The sequence below is a fragment of the Theropithecus gelada genome, chromosome 5 (assembly GCF_003255815.1).
Source record: "Theropithecus gelada isolate Dixy chromosome 5, Tgel_1.0, whole genome shotgun sequence".
NCBI classification, from domain to species: domain Eukaryota; kingdom Metazoa; phylum Chordata; class Mammalia; order Primates; family Cercopithecidae; genus Theropithecus; species Theropithecus gelada.
In genome coordinates, this window is record NC_037672.1 from 73,090,634 (window position 1) to 73,109,458 (window position 18,825).

The window sequence follows — 18,825 nt, forward strand, 5'->3', positions numbered from 1 at the left end:
GCAGGGATCGGGTCTGACTCTTACCCAATGGTTAGGGTCTCTTATTCATGAAAGTTGAACTTAGAGAGATGGCCACACTTTGCTATAGATTCTCCTGCACCCACCCCTCTGGGCTCCACATCAGTTGGCTTGCTGCTTTTCTACTTTGTTTGCTATGTCTTCATCTCAGAGAGCCACAAGTCAGCAGTGGCTCAGTGTGTTTGCTCTTTTGTTGGTCCAAAGGAGGCAAGGAAACTTCCATTTCAGAGGCAGTGGTCGAGAGGCTTTCTGTTGCCCCGGGGGCTCTCTCCAAGGAGTTTCAAGTTGCTACTAGCTAGATATATTGGGCAGGTGTTGGCTAGAGACCCAGTCCTGGAAGATCTGCCTGATGAGGACATACAAGAGCAGGCAACCACATTACACTCTGGTCATTTTTCTGTAGGGCTGCTGTGGTATGCTAGGGGCCCACTCCAGTCACTAGTCACTTCAGATTTTCTAGTACCTGGAGGTATCACCAGTGAAGGCTGAGAAACAGGAAAGATGGAAGCCTGCCCTGTTCTCTGGTAGCTCCATCTCAGGGAGATCTGGCACAAAACAACCTCTAAGAGGTGGCTGGAGACCCCTGTTGGGAGATCAGATTCCTAGTCAGAAGGAATGGTATCAGGGACTTGCTTATTTAGTCTAGCCACATTATCATAAAGCAGCTGTGCTGTCCTGGGGTATACTTCAGCCCCTGTTGCCTTGGACACTCCAAAGCTAGAAGGCTGGAATGGCTAAGTTGCCCAAACAGCAAATATGTCAGCCTGCCCTGTCCCCTGGAGTCTCTTTACCAGGGATGCCTGGAAACTCTGTCAGCTGGTGAATGCCAGTGGTGGTAGCCAAATATCCCTGTTGGGAGACTCCACCCAGTAATGAGGACAAGGGTCAGGAACTCCATTAAAAAAGCAATCTGGCCCCATTTTTATGTGCTTGCTGTGTTCTTCTGGTGTATCATTTTCATCCCAGTCAACTTGGGCTCTTCCAAGCTTATGGACTGGAATTGATGAGTCACTCAAACAGCAAAGATGCCGGCCCATACCTCTTTCTGGGAGCTCTGCCACAGGGAGTTTTCAAATCTCTGTAGACCCAAGAACACTGATGGAAGTGGCTGGAGTCCTCTGTTGGGAAGTCCCACCCAATGAAGAGGAACAAAATCTGGCAGCTGCTAAAAGAAGAACTCTGGCAATGTTTTTGTAGAGCAGACGTGCAGCAACTGGTGGATTCCTTCCACCACCAGTATATTTGAACTCTCCAAAGCTTGAAGGGCAGAACAGCTAAGTTACCCAAACAGCAAAAATGGCAGCCCGCTCTGCACATCACACCTCAGCTGAAGGTCCTGTATATAAATTATATGTAAACAAAGTATATAAAAAAAATTGGAACCACGTTTTGTTATTTTATCTTTAGTTTTGTGTCAAACAAAGTGAAGAAACATGAACCTCTCATGGTTATGTTTCTGGAAACTCTTCTAAAATAAATTACATAAGACAAGTGATGTGTCCATACAAGAACATTGATATTTGCTCAACGATAGCACTTATAAAAGGGACATTAAAACACTTGGGTAAACAGGTGATCTACCTTCATTTATCTTCTTGCCACATACATGCTCAGACTGTTAATCTAATGATAATATATTAACTTTGAAGTGTAAAAGTTACATTTGAGCTTCGTGATTGATTTATCCATGGATATAACCATAAGAAATGACAGAAAGAAACAGCAAATGCGAAAAAGTGATTTATCCATGGATATAACCATAAGAAACAACAGAAAGAAACAGCAAATGGGAAAAAGCATTGCATTGCACCAGGACGTGTATGAAGTAGATTTCAGTGTTTTTGGTGATACAGCTGACCTGTTACATTAGTTTTGGGAGTTATGGAAAGGTACTGGTGTGGCCCACAGATTTCAGTCATTGGATGAATATGGAGAGAATCCTGGATGAGCTTGTCCAGAGGGGTCATGAGGTGACTGTATTGGCATCTTCAGCTTCCATTTTTTTATCCCAACAGCCCATCTACTCTTAAACTTGAAGTTTATCCTGCATCTTTAACTAAAACTGACTTTGAGGATACCATCATGGTCAGACCTTCCAAAAGACACATTTTGGTCATATTTTTCACAAGTACAAGAAATCATCTGTACATTTAATGACACAATTAGAAAGCTCTGTAAGGATGGAGCTTCAAGTAAGAAATTTATGAAGAATCTACAGGAGTCAAAATTTGATGTTATTCCTGCAGATACGATTGTTCCCTGTGGGGAGCTGCTGGCTGAGCTATTTAACATACCCTTTGTGTACAGTCTCCCCTTCTCTGCTGGCTACACACTTGAAACGCATAGTGGAGGATTTCTATTTCCACTTTCCTACATACCTGTTGTTATGTCAGAATTAAGTGACCAAATGACTTTCATGGAGAGGATAAAAAAATATGATCTATGTGGTTTATTTCCCATATTGGTTCCAAATATTTAATATGAAGAAGTGGGATCAGTTTTCCAGCGAAGTTCTAGGTAAATAAATTTTTCATTTGGTAACATGGAGATTAACTTTCCTGTGTCTTTGAAGCTGAGCTTATATAAAGCAATAAAATCAGGGTACTTGGTGTTTTAAATTTGTTTTTGTTTTGTTTGTTTGCTTTTGGTGGAGTCTGTCTCTGTCTTCTGGGCTGGAGTGCAGTGATCCAATCTCAGCTCACTGCTAGGATTACAGGAATATGTCAGCACACTTTCTTAATTTTTTGTATTTTTAGTAGGTAGGGGGTTTCACCATGTTGGGCAGGCTGGTCTCAAACTCCTGACCTCAAGTGATATGCCTGCCTCGGCCTTCCAAAGTGCTGGGATTACAGGCATGAGCCACCGCACGGGGCTGGTAGTGGAGTTTTTGTAAGTGAATTTATGAAATGAAAACACAAGATGATCTATCAATTGTACAAATATTATAGCAAAGTTTTAATTATAAGGTCAGTTAAAACCTTGTGGCCATTGCTCACACAGAACATTCTAGGAAGTCATAAACCTGTAAATTAGTGCACCTAATATTTCTTTAAAGAATCACACATCTGTTTTACTATTAATTTTTTTCATTTTAGAAAAAGTCGCACCCATCCACTAACATCTTACTGAATGCATACATGTAGATTGAGTAGTTACTCAATTTTTTACAACAACTATCTATGCAACATTGCAGAAATTATTTTTCCTTGTATACCTCAGTTTCCTTATTCTGAAATTAAAATATGTCCCCATGTCACCAGAAGGTTTCCTTCACAGTTGAGAGAAATAGTGCCTTTATCTCAAAGGCAAAAACCACTAAGGGTAATTTGCAGTTTCTAATGTCTCTACATTCCTTCACTAAAAGATTGGAAATTATTTATTTTAAGACCAATCATCTTGTTGAAGTCTGAACATTGTTATATCTATATGGTTTTTTTTTTTTTGAAACTATGTGTATTATAAAATATGAGCCATATTAAGGTTGGGTACAAATCTCTATTTGAATAAGTTCTCAAAATTTTCTATCTGTAATTTGCAAATATATTTACTTAAAAGCTAATATGATTAATACCCTGGCATGAATCAAAAGCAGTAGTGTGTACAAGGATTTCAGCCACACTCTCAAAATACCCAAAGTTCACTTGAATGACCAAAAATGAAAGGATTAGCTTAATGAACTGTGGAAACGAGACTATTTCTTAGAAAGTTGTTTTTATGGGTCAGCAGAATTAGTTGATCGTGGAGCTCGAAGAGTTGTTTAAGTGTTTATATGCTACTATTGAAGTTTTAAAGGGTAAAGAAATGGATGTTTACTTCTCTCTAGATTATTTTAGTAATTGGTTACGATTGTGAGTATTCTGATGTAACATTGGCTATGAGGTAGTTGACCCTCAAAATTCTATTATCACTTTGCTTTTCTTATAAATACACACAGGCAAAATATATACTACATAAAAATTAAATTATGCTTATAATATTTGACTATATGTTTATGTATTTCAAAGTACAGGCACTTTGCCTACATTTTTGCCTACGTTATTCTAATCCCTTACAGAAAATTATCTAATGTAATTATCTTGTGTCATCCATCTTTCCTTTCCTTGTTCTTCTCAGGAATACCCACTACCTTATCTGAGACAATGGGGAAAGTTGACATATGACTTACTCAAAACTCCTGGGATTTTCAATTTCCTCATCCAGTCTTACCAAATGTTGATTTTGTTGGAGGACTGCACTGCAAACCTGCCAAATCCTTACCTATGGTAAAGATAATTTTGTTGGTTTTGTATTGTTGGCTTTGAAATTTTAGTAGGAATAATTCTACAGTCTTCATGCAGAGTGTTTGAGTTACACAGAAAGAAAGATGGGCAGTGGGCAGGGTAAAGCAGATACCAATTAGGAACTCGTGTACATGTTAACTTGCTGATACCATCACAAGTACGTGAGTTTCATCATTATTATAGATAGAGAGGGATACTAAGAAGACTTTGAAAATAGGATTGGTTAAATTTAAGCCTTGATTATGCAACACATAAGAAGGTATTGATCATTCATTAAAAGAATGTTTATAAAAAGTTTAACACAAACCACAGGCAAGAGGAAAAATGTAAACACAGTTTCTGTCCCCACACACATTACATTCTGTTTCAAAAGACAGAATATGTGCAAGTAATAAAAATTGTGCAAAAGCTTTTATCTCGAGGAAAAATCCAGTGCCAAGATAGCATCAGTGGAGATAATAGAAAGCGTCCTGGATTCACTGATAATGAAGCTGAGAGCTGGACAATGTGCAGAAATTGGTGAAATAATGAGAGGTGAGGAAAACACAAAAAAGAAAAGAAGGTAAAGTATTGAGGAAAGTTCTCAAGACTCTAAGTTGAGTTTGCAGGGAAAGGCTGAGTGAGAATCAGATGATGCTGAGAGGCAAGTTAGAGCCAGATACTTATTAGGAGCTAATTTATTTATTAAGCACATTTGAGAACTACTAAAAAGAGTTAGGAAATGAAGATATATGATAAGGTAATTAAAATAAAAGAAACAAAGAAAGAAAGAGCAGACTATTTGGGAAATTTTGCATGGAATCTGGTAGCAGATGATGGAAAACTGAACTACAATGTTGATAGAAATAATCATGCCTACATTTACAGTAATACTACCCACTTCATATTGTGTTTTGTGGAAAAAATGTTAATACAGACAAAACACTTAAAATGTCTCTGTTATATATTCAGTGATAGAGAAATATTAATTTTGCAATTATGATTATTTTGTTATGATTACTAACACTACTAATTACCTAACATGTGCAAGTCACTTGAGATATCATTCTTCATTTAACAGAACCAGATTGTTCAGCACATCAAGATTACATTCTCTTGAAGAGTCATGGATGACAGATATATTGTGGACTTGAATAAAAATAGACATACTAGTTTTGCCAGTAAGATGGGAAAGCTGCACATGTGCCCTAGAATTTAAAGTATAATAATAATAATAAATGAAAGGAATTCTGAAATTCTACTGTAAGTGATGCAGATCTTAAGTATTCTAACTTAAAAGAATAACTCAATGATATAAATGTGTACCCCTAATAATATTTGCAGCTAAATCCAGTGTTCACTTGATTTTATTCAAGAATGTAACTCATTCTTCGCTGAGATACCAGAGTTTTACATCTTAGATCAGAAACATGCCCTATTAGAGAAGGTGTTCTCAGTCTTACGACGAGCAACTCAGTACAGCTTCCTGGTGGAACTTGTGTCTAGACACCAAAGCTCCCTACAGAAAAGCAGGGAGAAAATGAACAATCCACTTATTATAAATGCCAAATAGTTTCTATCACTTGTATCTGTATAGTAGTAAACTTAGTTTACAATAACGAAAGAATTCTACTTAGAAGATGATATTCTTTTCAAAGGAACACAAGACCCTCATACATTTTAAATTAATATCATACTTTTAAGACATATGTAGAAAGTAAGCATTCTTTAGTACATTAATAAGCAATCTCTTAAGATTTTTGTCTATATCAAACTAAGAATTTATTCCATGGTTAAAATACAATATCTATGTTGAATGCAAATTGTATGTGCTTTATAATTTTTGAAAGAGACTAAAGCTGAGGTAAGACTGATAAAAATTCTATGCCATCCTACTCTAGTATTGAAAGATTTCCCTATTCACATTAAGGGAAAGTGATAGTGCCAATAGGAGGCAGAAGATAGTAGGAAGTGTAGAAGGACAAGAAAAAGGATGACCAGTAGTAAATAGTGATAATTCCTAAGAGTAACTGTTGTTATTAAGTTGCAGAAAGATTTGAATGAAAATCAATGGTTGTAAAATTGATTCTCTAATTGTTCATTATGTAGAGCAATTGTTAACCAAAGTTGTTTCCTTTTCAATTAAATATTAGATTCTCAGAATATGTGTGTATATTTTAAGAAAAAAAGACACTTGGCAAAATGTTTCTAGTGATTTAAAAATGCAAATAACCATTGGTTTCACAATATAGTTTCAAGTAATCATACTGAGAAAAAATAAGTCAAGATGTGTGTATTTAATATTTATGGAAAATATTCATAAAATTAACTTTGGAAGTAATCCAACATCTTAAATGAAGGAATAATTAAAAACTTATACTATATGCAAATGTCTAACATGCATCATGCAGTTTAAGCTTGCCATGTAATCCAGCCTCGTATAGTTTCTGTACATTTTGGATTAGGCTTATCTGAGTGATGTTCAGGGTATGATTCAGAGAAAGAACGGCCCAGGCTGACAGACTTAGTCCAAGTTCCCACCAGCCAGGTAGATTTGGAGAAAGAGTAAAAGCAGCCTCCCTTGCTGAACTGGGCCCAGCCAATGTCTGAAGCAGGAAGATTAAAGAGAAAGGATGGGGATAGATCCTGACCTGAAGGTGGATGCTGTGCTGTATAAAATATAGTCCCACAAGGAGTCAGCACTATCAGATTAACAACTCCTCCCAATGGAGGCAGCAGAAGGAATTATAGGAAGGAGTCAAAGAGAAGGAAGCCAGGTGGGGGAACAAGTTCAGATGTTCCCTCCATAGAACATAGTAGGAAACATTTTCTTCTATATAGAATAAAATGGTGACATTTGTATATTTGTCAATTACTTTTTAGTTCCTTATCTGATATAGTCTTCTTGTAATGACCTATACTAATGTGTTTTGCTGAAAACTCAGCTATTTTAGTATTGATATAACAAGTAAAAGTTAAACACTGTAAATTATTGTTCAGTTTATGAGGATTGTTTGGGAGTTCCATAATTAGTAACTTAAACATAAAAATGTCTTGGCTATAGTAGAACATATTAATCACTGTAGTCAACACTTTGTAACACATTTTCTAAGTGTTAACAATCAGTTAATCAAATTCAGAAAAACACAATTTTGAATTTATTCAACAGCTCTATCTTTATTTATGATACCAAAAGGTTCCTCATTTCAACGCTGAAACAGCAACCAAAATTAGCAATACTGATAATACTCTGAATTTGTCTCAGAAATTGTCCCTTGAAATTTCTCCTCGAAGTAGTGCTTGATAATTTGTAATTTGAAAGAAGTTATACATACTCCCTTTGTAGCATTAATTTATTTCTTACAATTAGCTTATTTTATCAGCTTGCTTTTTTGTCAAAGGACACAAAACTCTAATATAATAATTTATAGACAATCAGAATTATATGAAATACTTCCTATGTCACTTGAAAAATGAATAAATTAATATTCAATGTGGAAGAAGGAAACTAGTATAAAATACATAAAACAAAATAAACATATAGGTCATTACTAAATTGTTACTGCTTATTCTCACTAGGATTATAATCAGTATTTAAATTTTTTGCATGCATATAATTTTTTAGAATTTTTATGTGTTTAAAATTAAATTTATTTCATTTTTTAACTTTCATTTTAAGTTCAGACCTACAGGAGCAGGTTTCTTACATAAATAAATCTGTGTCATGGGGGTTTGTTTTATAGACTGTTTAATCATCCAGGCATTATGACCAATACTCATTAGTTATTTTACCCGATCTTCTCTCTCCTCCTGCTCTCCACCCTCCAATATACCCCAGCGTATGTTGTTCCCTGCTATGTTTCCATGTGTTCTCATCTTTTAGCTTCCACTTAATAGTGAGAACATGTGATATTTGGATTTTTGTTTCTATGCTAGTTTACTAAGGATAACAGCCTCCAGCTCCATCTATGTATCTGTAAAATACAAAATCTTGTGGGGTTTTTTTTTATTTTTTTTTATGGCTGCATAATATTCCATGGTGTATATGTATACCATTCCATTTCCTTTATTCAGTCAATCATTGATGGGCATTAAGATTGATTCCATATCTTTACTATTGTGAATACTATTGCTATTAATAAACATGTGTATGTGCCTTTATAAGAGAATCATTCTTCATCCTTTCTGTATATACCCAATGATGAGATTGGTGAGTTGAATTGTATTTTAGCCTCTAGGTTTTTGAGGAAGTGCCGCACTGTCTTCCACAATGGTTGAACCAACTTACACTCCTATTAACAGAGTATAAGCATTCCTTTTTCTACACAATCTCACTAGCATGTACTACCTTTTGAGTTTATAATAGCCATTATGACTGGTGCAAAATAGTATCTATTGTGATTTTGATTTGCATTTCTCCAATGAGCAGTGATGTTAAGCTTTTTTCATATGATGGTTGGCCGCACATGGGTCTTCTTTCGAAAAGCCTAACAATTTTCCAAATACTTGAACTTTTCATCTATAATCTCATTTTTTCCAAGCTATTATTTGGAAAATCCTGATTTCCTTACATACATAACTAATTATAGAAGTTAAGAAAATGAAGTGATGGCATTCTATTTACATCAGTCTTTGAGTAATTTTATTACTCAACATCCCTGATCTTATTCTTAATATCTTTAGTGTTGTAACATTCTATGACTTTGGAGTTCTACTCATGGAATAAGATATTTCTTTTCTGTAACAGGTTCTGTGGAGATTTGATGAGAATAGACCACATGTCTTAGGACTCAGTACTCAGGTATACAAGTGGATACCCCAGATTGACCTTCTTGGCATCACTCTGGAGTACAAATACTGAATATATTAGTAATAGCCCATTAGAGCATTAATTATTAAACATGAAATAAGGTTGTTGAAAATGTATTATGGAAAAACATAAAAATAAAATGAAACTTCTTTATATTTATTTTCCATTCCTATGGGGAAAATAATAAGCTATAATTGTTGGCATTTTTTGATATACATTCACATTCTTTATTTTCAGAATCAGAGTATTTTTATTTCAGGTGTTATTACGTCTCACCGAATTGTTTGCAACTTCATAGACTGTCTCTTTGTCTCCTATTTCTATAACTTTACACCTGTTCTTTCTTTTTATGCAGAGTTATTTCAAATGTCACTAAAAATAACAGCTCTTCTGCTATCACCAGGGACTCTGCATTTTCTGTAGGATTAAATTCCTAATCTTAATCATAATGTGATGACACATTTCATGATGAAGTATGACCTGTCTTTCTGCAATCCTAGCACCACCACCACCCCACTGCCTGCTGCCTTGCACATCTCACATGTCACATTCTGTGACTGCACTTAAGAGAAAACATTCTTACATGTTCATCCCTTTTCTGTGCTGCTTTTATTTTTTCTGCACATTTTATTTAGATTGCACTTTTTCTTTAGTCCAACTGTTAATCTTGTTTAATTTTTTTTCAGTCTGAAGTCACACACACCATATAGCTTTCACTTACATCTCCAGCAGAAGTAGGGGCTCCTTCCTCTGAAGTCTGAAACACAATTTTAATTTAGTTCAATGTTTTAACTAGAAAACACTGCCACTTGAGCGTTTAGTTGTTCATTCCTCATTTTATTCCTATGAATAATATTGCTAAAATTTATCCAGTCTTAGGTCATCCAAAAACCAGTGCTTTTTTTACTCATGATGGATCCAATGGCATCACGAGGTGATCTACCATGGGATCCCTATGGTGGGCATTGATTGTATGAGGAGGATCGACCTGATAACATTACACAAATGAAGGCCAGGGGAGCATCTATTAGATTGGGCTTCAACACAGTGTCAAGTACAGACTTGTTCAATGCACTGAAGACAGTAATTAATGACCCTTTGTGAGTGTAACAATATTTTTTTATTAGGTAGTATTTATAGACAGCTTATCTTCTCAATAGTAGGTATGAGTTTCATCCTTTTTTTAAGAGACTAATTTTGAAAGAATTTACATAATGTAACCAATCTGAAATCATCGTATATTTTGGAGTGGTTATTTAAAAATCGTGTTTTGAACTCCATACATGTAATGGGTATCCAATGGTGAAACAATGGTCTATACAAAAGTAATTTTAAAGTAATATAGCTAATATAAAAAAGACAGGTTCGTTTTTTTGTTTTTGTTTTTTTTAAATAGACTTTAAGTTCTAGGGTACATGTGCACAACCCGCAGGTTTGTTACATATGTGTATATGTGCCATGTTGGTGAGCTGCACCCATTAACTCATCATTTACATTAGGCATATCTCCTAATGCTATCCCTCCCCCTCCCCCCTGCCCCCTCCCACAATAGGCCCCTGTGTGTGATGTTCCCCTTCCTGTGTCCAAGTGATCTCATTGCTCAACTCCCACCTATGAGTGAGAACATGCGGTGTTTGCTTTCTGTTCTTGCCATAGTTTGCTGAGATGATGGTTTCCAGTTGCATCCATGTCCCTACAAAGGACGTGCACTCATCCTCTTTTATGGCTGCATAGTACTCCATGGTGTATATGTGCCACATTTTCTTAATCCAGTCTGTCACTGATGGACATTTGGGTTGATTCCAAGTCTTTGTTATTGTGAATGGTGCTGCAATAAACATATGTGTGCATGTGTCTTTACAGCAGCATGATTTATAATCCTTTGGGTATATACCCAGAAATGGGATGGCTGGGCCAAATGATATTTCTACTTCTAGAATCTTGAGGAATCGCCACACTGTTTTCCACAATGGTTGAACTAGTTTACAGTCCCATCAATAGTGAAAAAATGTTCTTATTTCTCCACATCCTCTACAACACCTGATGTTTCCTGACATTTTAATGATTGCCATTCTAACTGGTGTGAGATGGCATTTCATTGTGGTTTTGATTTGCATTTCTCTGACAACGAGTGATGATGAGCCTTTTTTCCTGTGTCTGTTGGCCGTATGAATGTCTTCTTTTGAAATATCCGTTCATATCTTTTGCCCACTTTTTGATGGGGTTTTTTTTTCTTGTAAATTTGTTTGAGTTCTTTGTAGTTTCTGGATATTAACCCATTGTCAGATGAGTAGATTGCAAAAATTTTCTCCCATTCTGTAGGTTGCCTGTTCACTCTGATGGTATTTTCCTTTGCTGTGCAGAAGCTATTCAGTTTTATTAGATCCCATTTGTCAATTTTGGCTTTTGTTGCCATTGCTTTTGCTGTTTTAGACGTGAAGTCCTTGCCCATGTGTATGTCCTGAATGGTATTACCTAGGTTTTCCTCTAGGGTTTTTATGGTTTTAGGTCTAACATTTAAGTCTCTAATCCATCTTGAATTAATTTTCATATAAGGAGTAAGGAAAGGATCCAGTTTCAGCTTTCTACTTATTGTTAGCCAATTTTCCCAGCATCATTTATTAAATAGGGAATCCTGTCCCATTAGTTGTTTTCGTCAGGTTCGTCAAAGATCAGATGGGTGTAGATATGGGATATTATTTCTGAGGACTCTGTTCTGTTCCATTGGTCTATATCTCTGTTTTGGTACCAGTACCATGTTATTTTGTTTACTGTAGCCTTGTAGTATAGTTTGAAGTCAGTTAGCGTGATGCCTCCAACTTTGTTCTTTTGGCTTAGGATTGTCTTGGCAATGTGGTGTCTTTTTTGGTTTCATATGAACTTTAAAGCAGCTTTTTCCAATTCTGTGAAGAAAGTCATTGGTAGCTTAATGGGGATGACATTGAATCTATAAATTACCTTGGGCACTGTGGTAATTTTCACAATATTGGTTCTTCCTATCCATGAGCATGGTATGTTCTTCCATTTGTTTGTGTCTTCTTTTATTTCACTGAGCAGTGGTTTCTAGTTCTCCTTGAAGAGGTATATCCCTTGTAAGTTGGATTCCTAGCTATTTTATTCTCTTTGAAGCTATTGTGAATGGGAGTTCATTCATGATTTGGCTCTCTGTTTGTCTGTTACTGGTGTATAAGAATGCTTGTGAGTTTTGCACATTAATTTTGTATCCTGAGACTTTGCTGAAGTTGCTTATCAGCTTAAGGAGATTTTCGGCTGAGATGATGGGGTTTTCTAAACATACAATCATGTCATCTGCAAACAGGGACAATTTAACTCCTTCTTTTCCTAAAAAGACAGTTTTTAAAAAAATCATATAATCAGTCCACAGTAGAAAGGAAGGATAAACTGAAAGGAATATGATAAAATATTTTAATTAAATATCTAAAATCTCTAAAAGCATAACTACTTTCTTGATGAAAAATTTATTTTTATTGTTTCCATTATTGTAACAGGTTTAATAATTACATGTGATTTCCATGACTTAAAACCCACCTATTTAAGGTGTAAAATCCCAATATATCTAGAATGCTTATGAGTCATGAAGCGATCTGGAATCATACAATTTAGGGTGTTGTATAAGTGACTTCTTTCACTGAGCATAACTTTTTTTTTTTAATGGTTTTTAGATTCATTCACGTTGTAGTGTGTATTTTCTTTTTTTTTTTTTTTTGCAGCAGTATAATATTTTATAGTATGGATATGCCATATTTTCTTTGTTCACTTATAATTTCATTGGCTTTTTGATTGTTTCCAATTGTGGCTACTAGGAACATTGCTACACATGTTTTTGGATAAACATGTTTTTCTTCGGGATTGATACTATAAGTGGAATTGCTGGCTCATGTGGGAACTGTATGTTTATGAAGAACTGCTAAACTCTTTTCCAAAGTACTTGTTATATTTGTCATTGCCACCAACAAAGCAAGAGGCTTCCAATTCCTCCACACTGTGGCCAACATGTATTATTATCTTTTTGTTATAGCCTTCTTAGTGGGTGTGAAATGATCTCTTATGGTTTTCGATTGAATTTTCATTACAGCTAAAAATGTGGAGCATTGTTATATGTGCTCATTGACCATTTATCTTCTTTGGAAAAATGTCTATTCCAATCCTTGAAACATTTTTAAACTTTGCTACTTGTCCCATTATTGACTTTTAAGAACTATTTATATATCATGAATAGAATCTTAGATATATAATTTTCAAATATTTTGTTTCATTCTTGATGTGCTAACTTTTTACTTTTTTAATGATGGCTTTTGAAGTACAAAAAAATTAATTGTAATAAATTAAATTTTTAATAATTGATATATTTATATTCCAAAAGGGTACAACGTACAACATGTCTACCCAATCCAGCTCCCATCAACTCAGCATTTATAACTACTATCAATAATGTTTTTATGTAAGAAAGGTATCACCTAAAGGAATGCTTTTATAACAGATTGTACCATAAAGCAGGTTGGACCAATATAAAAGAAATATAAAATAAGGTGGTTTATTTAAATGTAAATATACAGATACTTCCATTAAATCTAAACAGACTGTAAAAAGAGGAGCAAATAATGAGAAATGGCAGAAAACATTAGAAGAACACAGTTAACAAATGGAACCTTATAATGTAACATGATACACACACACATGCATGCATATATATATGTATATAAATATATGCACATGTATGTATTATATACGTCAACTGGAAGACATATTTTCTTAGAGCATGTTGAATTGTTAATAATTATTTGAAGTGACCTGTGGTGGGCCATAAATCAAGACTCAGTAAATTTGAAAAGATTCAATATCATAAAGAATATATGATCCAGCCTTAATGGAAGAAAGGGAGATTTTTAAAAAGTATAACTAAAATATCTTTAATTTTGGAAACTGAGAAACTCACTTCAAAAAAATTTAAAGTTGTGTCTCAGCCTCCCCAGTAACTGGGATTACAAGCATGCACCACCATGCCCGGACAATTTTGTATTTTTAGTAGAGACAGGGTTTCACCGTGTTGGTCGGGCTGGACTCAAACTCTTGCCCTCGGATGATCCACCCACCTTGGTCACCCGAAGTACTGGGATTACAGGCATAAGCCATTGCTTTAACCCAGGAGTTGGAGGATGCATGAGCCAAGATCGTGCCATTGCACTCCTGCCTGGGCAACAAGAGCAAAACTGTTTCCAAAAATAAATTAAATAAATAAATAAAACTTTAAAAATTAAAAATTCAAAAAAAAAAAACCGAAGTCAAGAAGTGAATTATAATTATGCATGCACTTTTATCTCAGCAACTCTACTTTCAATTATACACCCAACAGATATGTATACATATGGAAACCTAGTGCTCTATATGACATGGACAGGAAACAGGAAAATACTTGGTAGAAGTGGTTGGTTCCCCTGCAAAGGTCCCACCCTCAAGCCTGAAAACTCTTGGCCCTAAATGAGAAGAGACATTCTGTTTTTGAGGCCCAAAGTTGCCGTTTGGCCCACCATACACCCCTATTCTGTACACATATAAACCGCAAGCCCCCGGCATGAACAGAAGAGCAGAAGAATGGCAGAATGATGCATCAGAGGGAAGAGAAGGAGTTTCTGAATGTCGAGAGTAGTTCAGCTGAAGACAGTTAGAGAGGAGAGGAGATTGGATGCTGGATGACCAAACTCCAGAGGAAGATCATCTTCCCACTCCATCACCATTCCGGCTCCCCATTCATCCCACTGAGAGCCACCTCCACCACTCAGTAAAACCCCTGCATTCATCCTTCAAGTCCATGTGCAACCTGATTCTTCTTGGATGCTGGACAAGGACATGAGTACTAAGAGGACACTGAACTGGTTAACACTTAAGTCATCAGTACATGGCAAGGCTAAAAGAGTACACTAACACATACCTATTTGGGCTTCAGGAGTTGCAGACACCCACCCCTGTATGCTGCCGTGGGGTCAGAGCCCAGGGGCGCTCGCCCAGGCTCCTGCACTTGCCTGTCTGCATGCTCCCTCTCCTGTAAGGGGCTTGAACGTGCATGGCTACTGAACAGATGAGCCACACAGCTGTCACACATCTTGTGAGGGGGGGCAAAGATCTCTTGCATTTCGTATACAAGAATGTTTATGACAGACTTATTAATATTGTCCAAAAATTGCTAGTAAACCAAATGTCTATTGCTCATAAAACGATGACATAATCTCTGGTTTAGCCATCAACCAAATACTACACAGGAATGGTATTAACCAACAACTGCTACACAAAAGTTTTAAAAAATAGACTCTAATGAATATATGTTATATAATTCAGTTACATAAACAAGGAAAATTAATGTATGATATTTGAAGTCAGGCTACTATTTAATTGGAGGACAAAAGTAGTGACTAAATGGTTCAGGACAAGAGAGTTATTCTAAGCAGGTTGTGATATCCTACACCATGATCTAAAGAGGAAGTAAATTGGTATCTTCTCTTCAAGATAATGTTCAAGATGATCTTACACTTTTCACCTATTCACTTAGTTTATGTATATTTATCTTTTGGCTTTAATATTTAAAGGTTCATTTTATAAGATATATAATGTACTTAAAATTCTAAGAATCGAATATCAAAATAAGCATAAAACAATAGAGAAAATCCTAGAGGTTCCATCATAGTGTGGCCAGGAAAAGCCTCTCTTAGAGGTAACACTTAGAGGGAAGCCTCAAAAAGAGATAGAAGCATGCCTTGGGTTGTTGCAAGAAAGAATGTTCCAAGAACACAAGAGAGGGGGCAAAATGTGTAAAGATGCTATGGTGAGAACACTTTTGGCACCCTAAAGAAAAATAGAAGGCCAATGTCTCTAGAAGACCTAGTGTGTATGGAAAAAGTGTTAGGAGAAGAGCTTGCCAGTGTTTGACATTGCAGGGTCCTGTAGGCCAAATAACAGAGTTGGATTTTATTCTTAATATGATGAGAAGTCAGGCAAAAATCTCAATTAGGGGAGTGGCAAAATCTGACTTTTATTTCAAAAATATCATTTTGGCTACTGGGTAGGAAACAGTAGGAGACAAAAGGTAGGCTAGAAGCAGAGTGACTAGTCAGCTATGAGGCATTTCACTCAGCGTGACACAATTCCTTTTTGGAACTTAAACATGATAATTCTCAAATTGTATTTCCACTATCTTTCCTAAAGCACTTAAAATTGCTCATGACATTGCCCACGTTCTTATATGCCTGTTTGAAAATTAAAAGAGTATAATTGGATTGTTCACAACACAAAGGATAAATGTTTAAAGGAGGGATACCTTATTCTCCATGATGTGATTATTTCACATTGCAGCCTGTATCAAAACATCTCATGCAACCCATAAGTATATATACCTGGTAAATACCCACAAAAACTAAAAATTAACAAACTAAAAAATAATAATAAAATGGCTTACATTTGTTTTGCCTGTAAGAAATTAATTTTCCTGACTTTCCGTTTTACTTTATAAAATTTGTCAATGATAAAATTCCAATGTAAAAGCCAAAGTTTCTATGATGACTCAAACAAAATTGCACAAACTCTATGTCAATTATATGTCATTTACTTTGAATCATTTGTCACTTTAAAAATCTTTCATGTGCCGGGCACAGTGGCTCATGCCTGTAATCTCAGCACTTTGGGAGGCTGAGGCGGGTGGGATCACCTGAGGTCAGGAGTTCGAGACCAGTCTGGCCAACATGGAAAATCCCTGTCTCTCTCTACTAAAAATCCAAAAAGTAGCCAGGCATGGTGGCGTGAGCCTGTAATCCCAGCTACTTGGGAGGATGAAGCAGGAAAATCTCTTGACACCACGGGAGGTGGAGGTTGCGGTGAGCCGAACCTGCACCACTGCACTCCAGCCTGGGCAACAGAGTGAGACTCTGTTTCAATAAATAAAAAAATAAATAAAATAAAAATAAAAACCTTACATGAACTTGATATGCTCAAGAAAATAAACTTACTTTCAATTTTGATATCTCTATGTTAATCCTTCAGATATAAAGAGAACACTATGAAGTTATCAAGAATTTGTGATGATCAACCAGTAAAGGTTGGGCAGTCTTCTGGACTGAATTTGTCAGGCACCATAAAGGAACCAAGCACCCTCAGGTTGCAGCCCATGACCTCACCTGGTTCCAGTACCACTCTTTGGATGTGATTGGGTTCCTGCTGGCCTGTGTGGCAACTGTGATATTTACCATCATAAAATGTTGTATGTTTTATTTCTGGAAATTTGCTAGAACTGGAAAGAAGGGATAAAGAGATTAGCTGTATTTGAGTCTTGAAGCTGGGAAACCAGATAGATGGGACTTCTTCAGTTTATTCCAGCAAGAAAGGTTATGATGCGAAATTCCTTTCTTTCTGTGACAGAAAATCTGTTTAAAACTTACTTACGTTGTCAAATAAAAATTTGTTTTCATAGATTTAATACCTGTTTAACGGTTGGAAATACTTTTTGTCAAGAGGGAAAATATTGGCAAAATTATTAAATAGTATAAAGCCATACGAGCTGATATTTGAATTTGTCGAGCTTATATTGAAATTTGTTGCTCCCATTCACAGGTTCCGTGAAGTAATTTTTACAGAGTTTAAGTACATTTCACATATTTTACTTAAACACAAGAATATTAAGAAGTCCACTGACAATATTGGTACTGTTTTGCAAATACTCAGATTACTTGGCTTCACTTTGAGCAGGATTTTCATATTTTACTGTTGTTAAAGGAATTATTAAACAATTGAATTGTATTAAAAAACTCTCTCTTCCTTTTAATAATTTGAAATGAGTAGTGCTGCTTGGCCTTTATGGTGCATGCTGCTTCAGCATCAGTTTTTTCCCAAAACTTGTGGCAAAATGTTTATTATTTTAGAGCTTTCCTCATTTCCCCAGTAGAATATATGTGGAATTAGAAATATAGCTACTGCTACCTGCTTTCTACAGTAATATTGAACGATTTTACTAAGTCTTTGGTTCTATGAGCCAATTCAGGCTTTCCATGTGATATCAAAAAAATTAAGACATCTTTGTCCAAAAAAAAAAAAAAAAAAAATGGAGAAATGAGAGAGTGAGTGGTGAAGAGAACACCGGACTAAAAGTCAGGAGAGCTGGGGTCCAGTCCCAACCTTCTGCTGGGCCAATCTTTCACCCTGAGCCTAAGTTTACCTATTTTTTCTGGTCATTTAAAAATATTCATCGGTTGACTTTATTCTCGTATTTTAAATTATTTCAATAAATTTTAGGGAACACGTGGTGTTTTATTAGATGGACAATTTCTTCAGTTGTGATTTCTGAGACTTTGGCACACCTATCACCCAACCAGTGTATACAGCACCCAAAGTGTAGTCTTTTATCCCTCTTCCCGTTCCGACTTTTCCCGGAGTCCTGAGAGTCCATTATATTACTCTTAAGCCTTGGCGTTTTCATTGCTTAGCTCCCACTTACAAGTGAGAACATCCAATGTTTGGTTACCTAATCCTGAATTACTTCACTTAGAATAATGGTCTCCAACTCCATCCAGGTTGCCATTAATGGCATTATTTTGTTCCTTTTTATAGCTGAGTAGTATTCCAAGTGTGCCTGTGTGTGTGTGTGTGTGTGTGTGTATCACATTTTCTTTATTCACCCATTGGTTGATAGATATTTAGGTTTGTTTCATATTTTTACACTTGGGAATTGTAGTGCTG

General features: G+C 35.8%; 1 pseudogene; it reads left to right on the plus strand.

Annotated features, from left to right (window-relative positions):
- The first annotated feature begins 1,314 nt into the window (after positions 1-1,314).
- LOC112624323 lies at positions 1,315-17,400 on the plus strand (annotated as a pseudogene).
- Positions 17,401-18,825: the final 1,425 nt, after the last annotated feature.